Genomic DNA, 14271 nt, shown 5'->3' on the forward strand with positions numbered 1-14271 from the left:
TGGAAAAGGGATGCTTACTATACCAGAATGATTTTCTTTATTCTTCTGGATTCTCTAAAGTCCTCCTATCCTAAACAGAAGAATTCTAGGTTTCTATTACCCAATTATTCATTCATCAACTATTTACTATGCTCCTTCTGTGTGCCAGTTCTTGTTCAAGGTGTATAAGTTCCATTGTTGAACAAAATTAATAGAGCTCTGGGGCACCAGGGCTTACATTCATCCCTCCTCTCAATGTTTTTAGAAGCACTCTGACAAGTACAGGCCATAACACAGGATTGGTTGAATCTCTCTCTCTCTCTCTCTCTCTCTCTCTCTCTCTCTCTCTCTCTTTCTGTCTCTCTCTCTCTGTCTCTCTCTCTCTGTCTCTCTCGCTCTTTCTCTGTTGGTCAGAGAGCTTGAACTCAGGGACTGCGCACTGTTCCTGAGCATTTTTGCTCAAAGCTAACACTCTACCACAGTGCCACTTCCAGTTTTCTGATGGTTATTTAGAGGTAAGAGTCTCATGGACTTTCTTCCTGGGACTGGCTTTGAACTATAATCCTCAGATCTCAGCCTTCTGAGTTGCTAGGATTACATGTATGAGCCACCTGCACCAGGCTTGAATTCTATATACTCTATGTACTCTGGTAAGGGTAGACTTCTGTTCTGTTATGGGCTTTGGAGTCTATTGGCACTAATCAAATCTCACCTCATTGGGCCACTAGCAAGAGGAAAGACTTAAAATCTCTAAGACTCCTTTTCTTCATCTGGTAGAAAACCAAAAAACTCCCTAGTTGAAGTTCACAGGATATATTCATGCACAGAACTTAATATCTTGTATTCCAGGTATTTGGCACCTTGAAAACATGTATCACCTATTAGCAATTGCTTTATATTGAATATACAATGTTCTGTGGATATATTTTACTCTAGTAAATTACATAAGGCTAGGTACTTACAAAACAAAGAAGTTTGTTTAACTTACAGTTTGGGACTGAAAGTCCAACCATCAGTTCCAGTGAGGGTCTTGTGGCTGTGTCATGTCATAGAGGTTGGCATCATGATGGGAGCATGTGTGACCAGGAGGGATGATATGATGAGGTAGGAAGCCAGAGAAAGGCTGGGGTCCTACAAAAACTGCACAAATGCTTTCAAAGGCATGGCCTCATGACCTAACCATCTCGTACTGGGTTCCATCTTGGCAAAGTTCCACTGCCTCAGTATTACCATACTGGGGACCAAGTCTCCAATAGGCAAACCTCTAGGGGGCACACTCATCCATATCTAGACCATAGCAATGCATCTACTCAGTCAAGAAGTATCTTCAAAATAGCCTCCAGCTGACCTTGTTCTTTCTGTCCTGGATAGGTAAGAAAATGGTGTCTAGGTACTTCTGCATTTTTCTTTCTAGATTTCTTAAACATCTGGGAGATCACTGTTTGGAGGAAAGATTCTGTAATGTCATAATCACTGCTTGGGGGACCTTGGCTTTTGGTCCATGTGTGAGGAATGGCTGGAATCTTTGCTGAGGCTGGATCCCTAGTGCCTATGCCAACCTTCCCAGGAAACCCATGTCACCAGACTCTCTGCTGCTTTTGAAGGCTAACCTTGTTAAGTCCCTGGGCTCCTACAGTTATATATCCAGACTACTTCCTGCCCTGGAGGAAATCTCTGCTTCTAGATTTTTTTTCCCCCAAAGATATGCTTTCATCAGTCCTTGGGTTCAAGGACATACAGAAAAATCTCTTCAGTCAATTCAGGCTCTATCAAAAGCAAGAACTGGGATACAGTAGACTCCAGTTTACTGTCTTGCCACACACTTCAGTGAGGCCAAGGAGTCTAGGAAAGTACCCTGCTGGAAAGATGGCCAAGGTATGGAGACTTCAAGAATAAACCTAAATGAATGATTCAGTATTTTATCCTGAACCAGAGGGGTATTCTATGTAGTCTGAACCATGTCTTGTATCTTTTTGGTTTTGCTCATCTCACCTGATAGACCCAGCCCTGGACATCTGGAATAGATTTGGAATTAGGTACAAAGCTTCTTCAATGTATGTGTGAGTTTGGTAACTAGATGAAATGGGTATGATTTATTTCCAGGACTTTGATTCATGTATTATAGACTCAGAGAGAGCTCTTCATTTAGCTCTCTCCATGAAGGTTTGTCTGTCTTGGACTCTGTGTATGGAGGAAGCAATAGCAAGATACAGGATGACCACTTCCCTTCAAAATGAAATTCTTGTCATAATGAAGTTACTGACAATTTTAAGTCTTTTACTTATGTACTTTTATGCAAATGTTTTAAGTAAACTATAATGCTCATATCTTGCTAGAAACTTAGTTTATTTCTGGAGCTCAGGACAATAAATTTCATCTCTGATAGTAATAGAAAGCCTATGCTGTTTCAGTTTTAATAAATTTGGTTTTCTAGTCCATCTTATGTTCAGACTTACTGGGAAAATGTCAGGCTTCCTACTGGAAAATAATGGTAGAACAAGAAACATACTAAGATTTGTTTTTACAAAAATATTAATTAAAACTAAGTTAAATTAATTAAAAATAAAAATCTAATGTTTATCAAAAGATTTCTTTTTCAGTGAATTAAAAATTATGAGTATTATGACCCATGTTAGGTTTTGAAGCAGATGTGTAGAGCCTAATATTTATTTTTATTGTCCCTGAACTGATAGAGAACACAGAATCCTGATGAGGCAGGGGTTAGAATCCCACTGCCTGCCCTTGTTCTCTGCGTGACCTTGAGCAAGTTACTTAACTTCTCAGGGACTCCATTTGTTCCCCTGTCAAAAGCATGTCTGATTGTAGTGTTCTGATACTCCTATAGGGGTTATTGGTTCTCTACTCAACCCCCTTGGCACTTTTTCCATGGAATCAGGGGCTTTTTATTTACTGATTATAGTTGTTTACATAGAAAATACTACGTGGTATTTTATTTTTAGTACAATTTGGATAATGAGGTCAAGTTCGTAAACATATTTTTCACTTTGAATACTTAAAATTTTGCGATCAGAATATTTTACATATACTCTGTGGCAGAAATTACATGGGCAATACTCAGTTATTAGCTATATTCAAGATTCTGTGCAGTTTGTCTCAAAGAAGAAAAAAATAATCCCAGAAATCCTGAATTTATTCTTCCCATCTGAAGCTTTGTACCCTTTGTTTACCATCTCTCCATCCCTGGCCCATAGTGGATACACAGAAATGGGAACATAAGAAACTTGTCCTTTTGGGTTTGGCTTATTTAACTCAGCATAATGTCCCATGTGTCTCCTTGCAGTGGTTTACTGGCCATCAAACAATGGACAAGTCAGGCCAGAGTGCCAGAAAGCTCCTGATCATGGGAGCAAGGTTTCTTGATAGTAAAGGAAGTGTGGGCAGGAAATGCTCAGCCCCTTTGCCCCTGTGGAGGCTCTTCAAAGGAGAGAGACAATTCTAAGGATCTGCATCCCCTCTCAGAGGTCCGCAATTGAATAGACCCCTGCTGCCTTACACACATACACATACAAATTTATGTACATTCATTGATAAGCAATAATTAGAAAGGTTATGGCCAAGGACTGTAAAAGTTATCATAAGAAAGGGCTGCTATTGAGCTGGTATAGTATAGCCATAAATACGTGCTAAAATGCTGAACCATCTCCACACTGTCCTTTATTTTTAAGTACATACACTTCATTAGCAGACAGCAAAACCTTAAATGGTCAATTATGAGTTGTTCTAGTCCTACGTGTAGAAATAATTAGCTTATATACTCATGTTACCAAATTAAAATTTATCTGCAAATAAGCAGCACAATCTTATAACATGACCATGCAATATGCCATCCAAAGTGGAATTTTAAATATCTAATCACTCTAATCTAGAAATACAGTATAACAAAACAACAAAACCTTGAGATTATTAACATTATTTCATATTATTTGCCTTTGTGCTTAAGAATTCTTACCATTTGCACAATTATAGTCAAAATTCAGAAATATTTAACAAGCTCTGAAAGTGCATTGCCCTTAATTAAATTGAATGTCAATTAAACTCAATTTAGGTAATGTTTATTGTGAGAACATTCATGCCATCAATATTATGAATTGAAACCTTATTCAGTTAGTAGTTCTATGTTAATTTTGATTTTATAATTGCACAGGCTCCACGAGCCTAAGGAAGTACTACTTAGGTTCAAGCTCTTATATAAATTATAGTATAATAAAGAAAACTTTAGTCAAAACCAGGGGTCCATAGCACATTTCTTTTTTCACTAGAACTCAGTGCGCAAGTTCGAAGAACAGCGATGGCCACCAACCCAAACTGGCCACCTGGCCTTGCAGACACCAAATATCAGTGTGGGTTATGCCCAATAGCTTTGCTGAATCCCTTTCCTGAGTCTCAAAACAACACTCAACACACTGCCTGTGCTAGTTACAAACTGGATTTTCTTTGAAGACAGTAAAGCACAGCCTGACTCATGGCTGGTAAACATCCTCAGAAACAGTCACTTGCAATAAAAGATTCTTCCTATAAAAGTCACCCCCTTATAGAAAAAGTGACTCTCCTCATTTCTCAGAGAAGACAAGATCTTATCAATGTTCAATATTGTTTCCATCTTAATCTGTGAGTGATAAAAAATGAATCATGGAGAGCTAATTATAATTTTATATGCATTTCATATATATTTAAATATTTAATTTATATATTTATATTATTTATACTTTATACATATTAATATATATTTCAAAATTTCTAAGAAAATAAATTTTAAATTTTTCCAACACCACATTAAAAAAGGAAGTATGTGTAGTGATGATTGGTACATTCATTATTTCATAATGTAGACATATGTAAAAATATCATATTGTGTTATATTAATTATTATCTGCCAATTAAAAATGAATCAAGTTTTTAGAATTCCAGAAATCTTGAGCTTCTCAGGGTTTGGTTATATGATTTGGACCAGCATAAAATGAAATTTGGGGTGTCTCTGTTCAAAACACAGGGAACAATGTCAGGAAAAATATTAAAATTTAAAACATTTTATTTCCTCCTCCTCCTCCTCTTTCTCGTCCTTTTCTTTCTTCCTTTCTCTTTCTGTGTCTGTTTCTCTCTCTCTCTCTCTCTCTCTCTCTCTCTCACACACACACACACACACACACACACACACACACACTACTCTCCATCTGCCATAGCATTTTATATTTCCTATTCAACAACATTGCCTGTGCGTAGTGCAGACCCTCCCAGTTGCCCACTGAACACATTATGGTGCTGCTGCCCTGAGGCATCAAGCCACACTCATGTCTGAACCTAAGTCCACATCAGGGGCAGCTACCATCAGGGATATGGAGACCAGGCAGGAGTCTAGATCTCCAGCAGATGGAAGAAACCTAAGAACATGCCCCAAAGAGCATGACCCTGTGTGGACCAAGCCTTGAGGTCTCCAGCCCCAAACATAGGCTTTATGCACTTTTCAGACCCCATTAAAAAAAACCCAGATCCAAAGAGCTTATGAAGAATTTCAAGATGGTCACCACAAAACATAGGTGAAACTCATAGATGAAAGCAGGGCCCTGGGACAGTCCCCATGAAACCGATTTTGTTCTTAATTCAGTCATCAGGCATGCTTAGTGTAGTAGTTATTTTTTTAAGATAGTATCTCTTCTAATGATGGCAAAGAAAGAAAATTCATTGAATGCATGAAAAGCTATTCATTTGAAGGGGAGAAAATAACATGGACTGAGAAGGGCAGTGGTGGCAGCTACATGGACATCCAAGAGCCTGTTCATGCCCTGCCTCCAACCATAAACACCAAGCACACACAAATCAGAAAACCACAGAGCTTGGGAGACAGGCAGAGACAGAGTTGGTGTGGATTGTGCAGGACAGGATCATGAGGGTTGTGTATTCTTCCTGCCACACACAGCACAGTTCTGGGAACTGTCATCATCTTGACAGTCAGCATTCTCCTTGGTATGCCCCATCCAAGTTGAGCTCCATTAGCTTCATCTTGTTTCCTGGATGCATCTAGTGGCCAATTATAACATAAGATCTAGAATTTTATCTGGCCATCAGTGCCTACAATTCTACCTTATCCAGAAAATAGACATCTGAAGATTGCAGTTAAAATCACTCTTAGAAACCCTAGGCCTCCTTGGCTCAGGCCGAAATTTTCTTAATAGAGACCTGGAAACACAACAAATCAATAAATGGGATTGCATGAAGTTGCAGAGCTTCTGCATGGCAAAGGACATAGCTAGCAAGATCAATAGAAAACCCACAGATTGAGAGAAGATCTTCACTAACCATACAACGGACAAGGGTCTCATAGCTAAAATATACTTGGAACTCAAAAAATTAAATCCCCCAACAACAAATCCTCAAAGAAACAACTGCCCAATAAATAAGTGGGCTAAAGACTTGAAGAGAAACTTCTCTGAAGAAGAAAGAAGGATGGCCAATAGACACATGAAGAAATGCTCAACCTCCCTAGCCAGAAAAGAAATGCAAATCAAAACAACATTGAGATACCACCTCACCCCAGTTAGAATGGCAAAAATCAAGAACTCTAATAACAACAGATTCTGAAGGGGATGTGGACAGAAGGGAACCTTACTTCACTGTTAGTGGGAGTGTAAACTTGTTCAACCACTTTGGAAAGCAGTATGGAGGTTCCTCAAAAGACTTCACATAGACCTCCCCTATGACCCAGCAATCCCACTTTTGGGCATTTACCCAAATGTTTACAAACAAGGCCACACTAAAGCTACCACCACAACTATTTATCCCAGCATTATTTACCGTAGCTAAGATATGGAACCAATCCAGATGCCCCTCAGTAGATGAATGGATCAAGAAAATATGGTATATATACACAATGGAATTCTATGCCTCCATCAGAAAGAATGACATTTCCCCATTTGTTAGGAAATGGAAAGGCTTGGAAAAAATTATATTAAGTGAAGTAAGCCAAGCCCAAAGAAACATAGGTCCCATGGTTTCCCTTATTTGCAATATCTAGTATATGCATGAGTCAAGCAGGAAAGGTCAGATAATGTGATGTTAGGAAAATGAACCCTTAGATATGTATTTAAATTTTTTTTCTTTCATGCATTTGTTTCTAACTCATTTATAAGATTATTTCTTTGTAGCTTTGTATGTCCCTCCCCCACAGTATAACCCCTGCTTTCACTATATTTGATGTCAGTATAACTTGTAGAGGAGATGGGGAAAAACAAGTCATTTAAGGATACAGGTGGACCCGATGCACCTATGAGAAGTACAAGTTGTCATGTCAAAAACGAACTCTACAACTTTGGTGTGGGGGGGGGGGATTGGGGAGGGGGGGGAGGGGGAGGCTGGGAAGGGATGTGAAGGGTAAACAAAGGAGGAGGCTGCAATGCTTGATAAGAAATGTACTAATTATAGTGCCCATGTAATTGTAATCCCTCTGTACAGTACGTTCACAAAAAATAAAAATTAAAAAAAAAGAAAACCAAAAAATAAATAAATAAAATCACACTTAGCAGACAAATTCAAGAGTTTCTTATCTCCAACTAACAACAACAACAAAAGCAGAACTGAAGGGCATGGCTAAAGGAGTAGAGTGCCAATGTGAAAAAGAGATTTGAGCAAGAGTATGAGACCCTGAGTTCATGCTCCAGTACTGGCACAAAAAAGGTCCAGGAAATCATCAATTATTCAATTTTAATTTTGGCAATGCTGAGGTTTTTAACTCAGAACCTTGAACTTGCTAGGCAGGACCTATACAGTGACCTGTGCCTCCCACCATTTTTTGTGCATCTGAACCTTGATCCCCTATTTTAGCCTTTTCTTCATTACCAGGGAAGACTGTGTTTCCAACTGAAGCCTTCTAAGTAGTTAAGATGACAGGTGTGTGCCACCCATGTCTGGCACCCAAAACACTCAATTTTTATATATACTGAGTCTTAAAAAGAGATCCAACAAAATTGGTGTTATTAATCATTCAATAAGCCAGACAAATTCAATGAAGAATCTGCTTCTGTAGTTAAAACCGTACAGTCCCAGGGTCTAGCATTGGGATGGCATATCCAATGTTTGTTGATTTAGTGGCTCAGAGAATGAGTGTATTTTGAAGTCTGGTGCTTACTGATGTTGCAAATTTGTAACCTCTTTATTTTTACAATTATAAGGCTAAGTGTCTTGTTCAAAGCAATAGGGTTCCCTGAACCCAAATGTAGGGGATTTTTGTTCGTAAGGAGAATGCAGCAGTAATCCATGATGACAGTTTTGCTTAATAGTTCTCCCTGTCTTGCAAAGTATATTCACCGTTTTATGTTTGGTCTTACAAATTTCATCCTGTAAATTTTACCCCTGTGACAAGTCAGGACAAACAAAATGTGTTCTTTGTGGATATCATAGTTCATCAGCTAGACATGATGGTAAGCCAACAAGAATAGAATACTTTAGGATCTTAATCACTATCATCAAAGAACATAATTTGCAGGTCATAATTAACTATTGAACTCACTTTTGAATTCTATTGATATAGAAAGTACTCTTTTTGAGGGACACATATTAGTGAGGAGGCAGAGGAGTAAAGAACAGTGGTTAATTAATGAAATTCTGTAGCTGATTATATTGGATTTCCTGCTCTGCTACTTGCTGGGTGACACTGGAGATATTATGTAAAGCTCCTTTGGGCTCAGTTTCTCATATGTAAAACTAAGATCACAAAGAAATGAAAACACAGAAGGGTATTCTGAGTTGGTACTGGTGAAGTGCTTAGAAGAGACTTGACATGGGAAGAGAATATATGTATGTATTATCTCATTGTAGTGTAGGCATATGACTGAAAAGAAAGGGGGCTGTTGCATTCAGACATGTCCTCTCAGTGAGTTGTTGGAAATATCTCAGTATATTGGGGTCTTATAGAAATGAGGACACCACTTGAGAAGAACTGTGCAAGGCAAATTTTTACTTCCACAGAAGGGTGCTACGGACTCAAAGCCAAAGATGCAAGTGCTCTGGGCCAGCAGTCCATCCAGGCTTTATCTCTAACAAGTTACTGCTACATGTTTCAATTGGCCACAAGTTAGGATCACAATCATGATGACTGGCTAGTTTTCAGAGGTTTTTCCAAGTAATCAACAGAGACCAGGACACCTGACAAAAGCAGGCACATATTAGGAAAATAACTCTTTCTTCATAACAAGTTGTGGCTTAACTAAAATAGCTTCTTGAAAGATAGTGGCTACTCTTAAAATGGCAGTGTTTATGTCAAACAAACAATTTGACAGAAAAGATTCTAACTCCAACAGAAAAGATTCTAACTCCTACAAAGCGTTCCCCTCACACAAAGCTTATGCTTACAACAAGTTTAAGTTTGCTTGGCCAATAGTTCAAAATAAATAAACCAACCCAACTTAAAGCAAAGTACAAACATGTGCATTTTTAAACTCATCACTAGTTGCTTCTCTTCCTCTTGATTAACTTTTCCTCTTTGGGATGGAGCAGGTATGGGAAAGAATCATCTCAACCATCACCAGGCAAGTGAGACTGAAGTGACACTTCAGACCTGCTCTTCAGTGAGACTGGTGATAGGCATAGCAGAACCTGGACCTCTCACTTTGAGCTCAGTTCTCACAGAGAGTTTGGAAAGAACTCAGCATTTGAATAGTTTTGCTTGTCTTTTATACAACAGAAATGAATAGATGAGTTCTAATTTCTGTTTGAGATTGAACCTTTTTGTGAGTATGTAAGCAGATGCACCTTCGATTAATGCTAAGCCTCTGACTAGCAGGTAAAACTAGGATGGCTGGGAAGAGGACAAATCTATGTAAGAGGATATTTTGTGTCTTGCTTGCCCAAATGGATATAAAGAACCTCCTGTGTTCCAGACAATGTCCCAGAAACTGGGCCCTTTGGGAAATACAACTCAGAGGCCTATATGTCAAAATAAGCAAGCAAACCAACACGTGATATTTCTTGCATCTTAGTCTTCTATCGATGGTCATAGTGTGATAATTGGGAATTACCTGAAACAGGAGACTAGGTTTCTTCAGCAGGAAGACTGGAATGGTTCTACAAACTGGCTGATGTGAGGCTAGGTCAAGTTTGGTTTGGAAATTACCATAATATGAGTCCTTATGTTGCTTTTAAAATTATTATTATTAAATTAAGAGCTACACAAGTACTTCAGTGGATACCATCTCATCCAGACTTCAGAGGACAACCCCACAGAATTGGAAACAGCCCTGAAAGGGGTGTTAAGAACTGTTTCCCCAGTGACTTGCCGTTTTTGTTGGAAGACAAAATACAGAGGAGCCAATTTGGAATAGTCTCAAAATCTGGCTGTTAACTTTTCATTCTCAGAACGTTTAAAACCTACTTCTTTATTTCTTATTTTCTCTTTCATTTACCAGAATATTATTAGAATTAACCCACTTGTGTTTAGGGGTTTGTCTTTTAAGAAAAGTGAAAATTTCTTCTTTCTTCCTTCCCTTCTTTCTTCTTTTCTTTCTATTGTTGTTTCCTTCTTTCTCTCTTTTTTTTGTGCCAGAATTGTGGCTTGAACTCAAAGCCTGCACACTTTCCCTCAGCTCTTTTGCTCAAGGTTGTCAACTCTACCATTTGAGCCTCAGCTCCACTTCTGGCTTTATAAAATGCTTAACTGGAGATAAAAGTTTCACAGACTTTTCTGCCCAGACTATCTTCAAACTTCAAGCCTCAGATCTCATCCTCCTGAGTAGCTAGGATTACAACTATGCCCATCTGGGAATCCTTCTTGTTTTGTGCTTATTAGAAGCCAACCAAGATTTAAACACTCAATTTTAAGTTGATATTAAAAGTCTCAATTAATGGCTCATCTCTTTAAAGCTTGTGAATTCCTTTGATGGTTGGTGAGTCACTGTTAATTTCAATTAACTCAGGGGAGAGGCACAAGGGAATTAAAAATGTGGCCACAGTTAGAAATTGGCCCACATAAAAAATGGCATTGACTTAATATATATTACATATATATGTATATATATATATATTTCTCTGTGAAGTTGAGTCTAAACCATTATGGTTATAGACACAAACAAGTTTTATTACCTGGCATGACATTAGCAGTTATATCTGCCTTGAACAAGTGGTCAGGTGTTGTACTATCTCATGCAACATCAACAACATTTGACTACACTACTTTGCAGCCAAGAGAGAAATGTTAGAGAAGGAAGAAAAATAAAAACCTACTCTTTCAGTAATTAAAATTTTCCACATTCCTCCCTATCTTCTCTATAACTCCACCTTCACCATTTAATAAAATGCATCTCTCTCTCTCTCTCTCTCTCTCTCTCTTTCTCTCTCTCTCTCTCTCACTCTGGCATTCACACGTGCAAGTGTGCGTGTGTGCATGCGCACACACACACAGGAGTCTCAGTGAATTCTTTCACTAGAAGCATGGTCTCTGTGCAGTGTTAAGACTGTGGCTCATCACTGAGCGCCTTAGTGTTTTCTAAACAGGCACTATGCTGTTGAATCATGTATCCAGCTCAGTGGCAAGAGAGCCACCACTCAGACTCCTGAGTCGAGTAGTCATTTGTACATATATTTATGTATTTTTGAATAAAAGTCTAACTGTACAAAAATTTTGGCAAAGATACAGGGGAAAAAAAGAATTCTTATATCTCTGGTAGGTATATATAGGTGAGTCCAGCCATTATGGACTGTAGAGACAGTAGGGAGATACCTCAAAAAAATTGAACTGGCAAATAATCCAGCCATACCTGTAGGAGTATATACACACCCAAGTATATATAGCTATCAGTGTCAGCACACATAGAGATACCTGTAACACCCATGTTTAGTGAGCATGTTAATGGCAACACAATAGCCAGGTTATGAGATCAGGCTAGAAAATATATGTGATGTAGTGTGTGTGTGTGTGTGTGTGTGTGTGTGTGTGTGTGTGTGTGTGTGATATACCCAAGCAGACAAGAAAGGATAATAGAGGGCATGCATACGATCGAAGTACATTATATAAAAGTATGGAAATGTCATAATGAAGTCTATTGTTTTGTACAACAAATATATGCTGAAAGGTCAGGTTCATGAAGATAGAATACACATAAAATAAGATTTCCTCTTCCTTTCATAGTTCTCTTTTTTTAGAACTTTCTTAGTTCTCATAGTTTGGACCAAAAAGCTATAAAGCCCCTCAAGTAGCTTCTGACCACCTCCTCCTTAGCCAGTGAGCCTTGGAAAACACTGGCCTATTTCTTGTCTCTGTGGATTTTCCTGCTCTAAAATGACTTATCAATTGAACTTTACAGTAAGTAATCTTTTTTCCTCAAGGTGACTCTTTTTTTTAACCTAGAAACAATCATTTGAAGCTCATACATATTAATGTATGTAGCTGAAGTTCATTCTTTCCTATGAATGTATTCTACAGTACACCTTTTTAAGGCTCCTTTTTTTAAATGATACTGAAATTTGAACTTAGTCACATTTTCTGAGTCACATTTTCTGAGCAGGTGTTCTACCATTGAACCATAACTCCAGCCTTCTTTAAAATTCTGTTAACCTAAGCTGTCTCTAGTTCAGGTGAAAGTTCTACTCCGCATCTCCATTTCTAACTTTTTGGTAGTTAATTGGAGATAAAAGTCTCAAGGACTTTTCTTCCTGGGCTAGCTTTGAACCATGATTCTCATATCTCAGATTCCTGAGTAGCTAGGGTTATAGGCATGAGCCACTACTAGTGACCAGCTTCAGAAAGTCCTGCATTTTAAACTTCACTGCAAAATCTCTATTCTTGAGGACAAATACTATGTGGTTCATTTAATAATAGCTTAAAATCACACTGCTTTTGTTCCAGCCACTAGGCCTACTCAGGGAAATTGCTGACCTTAATCTTATTTCATTTTTAGTTGAACTAAGATTGTTATGCATGCATACACACACACACACACACACACACACACTTCTGTGAATGACCCACAAGCATTCATATCCAAAAGTCAGCTTCAAAGAATGTCTATGGGTATGTTATTACAAAAGAGCACAAAATGTTTTCAGCATTTAGGGCTACATTTTAGAATGATCATCTACGATGCACATTCCATTTTCTCTGTCATTCCTTGTGGTTGTTTCTCATAAAACTCTACTCCTCCTAACTTCTCTTTGTAATTGTGAATATGAATTGAATGGCTAGAGGAAAGGCTATCTTTCAGCTAGACCTCATAATTTCTCTCGAGTTATTTTATATATCTTCCTAGTAATTCTTCAGTGGATCACATACTAGGTTCTATAGCACTTCAGATTTTTTTTGAAGTAGAGCAACATATGCACTCCCAAGAAATTCTGTATTGTATACAATTTGTGCACAAAATACAATAAAATCTATGAAAACTGAGGAAGAGGCAAAAGCCCACTGTTTATGCAGTTCTGTATCTAAAGCACCATTAAAAGAGAGTGTCTCAACTTGCTTGAATAAAATCAGTAAAGGGAAGATGGCAGCAAGCCCTGGCTCAGAGTTGAAAGAGCTGAGCCCAGGATAGATAGAGGTGGCTGTTGCCAAAGTGACCGTGTCTTGGGGTACAAGGGAGTAAAGCCTAAATGTTTCTAATTTCTTTTTTTTTTCCTTGTCAGTCTTGGGGCTTGAACGCTAGGCCTGGGCACTGTCCCTGAGCTCTTCAGCTCAAGGCTAGTGCTCTACTACTTGAGCCACAGTGACACTTGTGGCTTTTTTTCTGTTTATGTGGTGCTGAGGAATCGAACCCAGGGCTCATGCATGCGAGGCAAGCACTCTACTGCTGAGCCACCTTCCCAGACCATTTCTTTTTTTAAAAAACATAAGTTTTTATTGTGAGAATACTGTACAGAGTAGTGGTTACAGTTACATGAGCAAGGTAATGAGTACATTTCTTATCAAGCATTGTTGTCTCCTCCTTTGTTTTCCCCTGCCATTCCTTCCCTCCCATCTCCACAACTACACTATCCCTCTCCCCACCCCACCCCTAAATTGTAAAGTTCATTTTTCGAGTTAGGGTCTTGTACATCTCATTGTTGCAATGGGTCAACCTGTATCCCTGTTTAAACAATGTGTTTTCCCAGCCCACTTCTAATTTCTTAAATCCTAGCTGTAAGTGTGCCTTCTTCATAGGCAGGAGATACAGTAGTAGACATTTCCTTACCTGCAGTGGTTACAATTCTACTCTTCCCTGCCTTCCTTTGGCTAGGAAAATTTGTACATAGCTAATAAGATATTATTGTTATACTTACAACTCCTCCCTGTTTATCCTCACAGAAACAACACAC

Source organism: Dipodomys spectabilis, unplaced genomic scaffold, assembly GCF_019054845.1.
Source record: "Dipodomys spectabilis isolate Male_0828 unplaced genomic scaffold, ASM1905484v1 ptg000098l, whole genome shotgun sequence".
Classification (NCBI taxonomy): Eukaryota; Metazoa; Chordata; class Mammalia; order Rodentia; family Heteromyidae; genus Dipodomys; species Dipodomys spectabilis.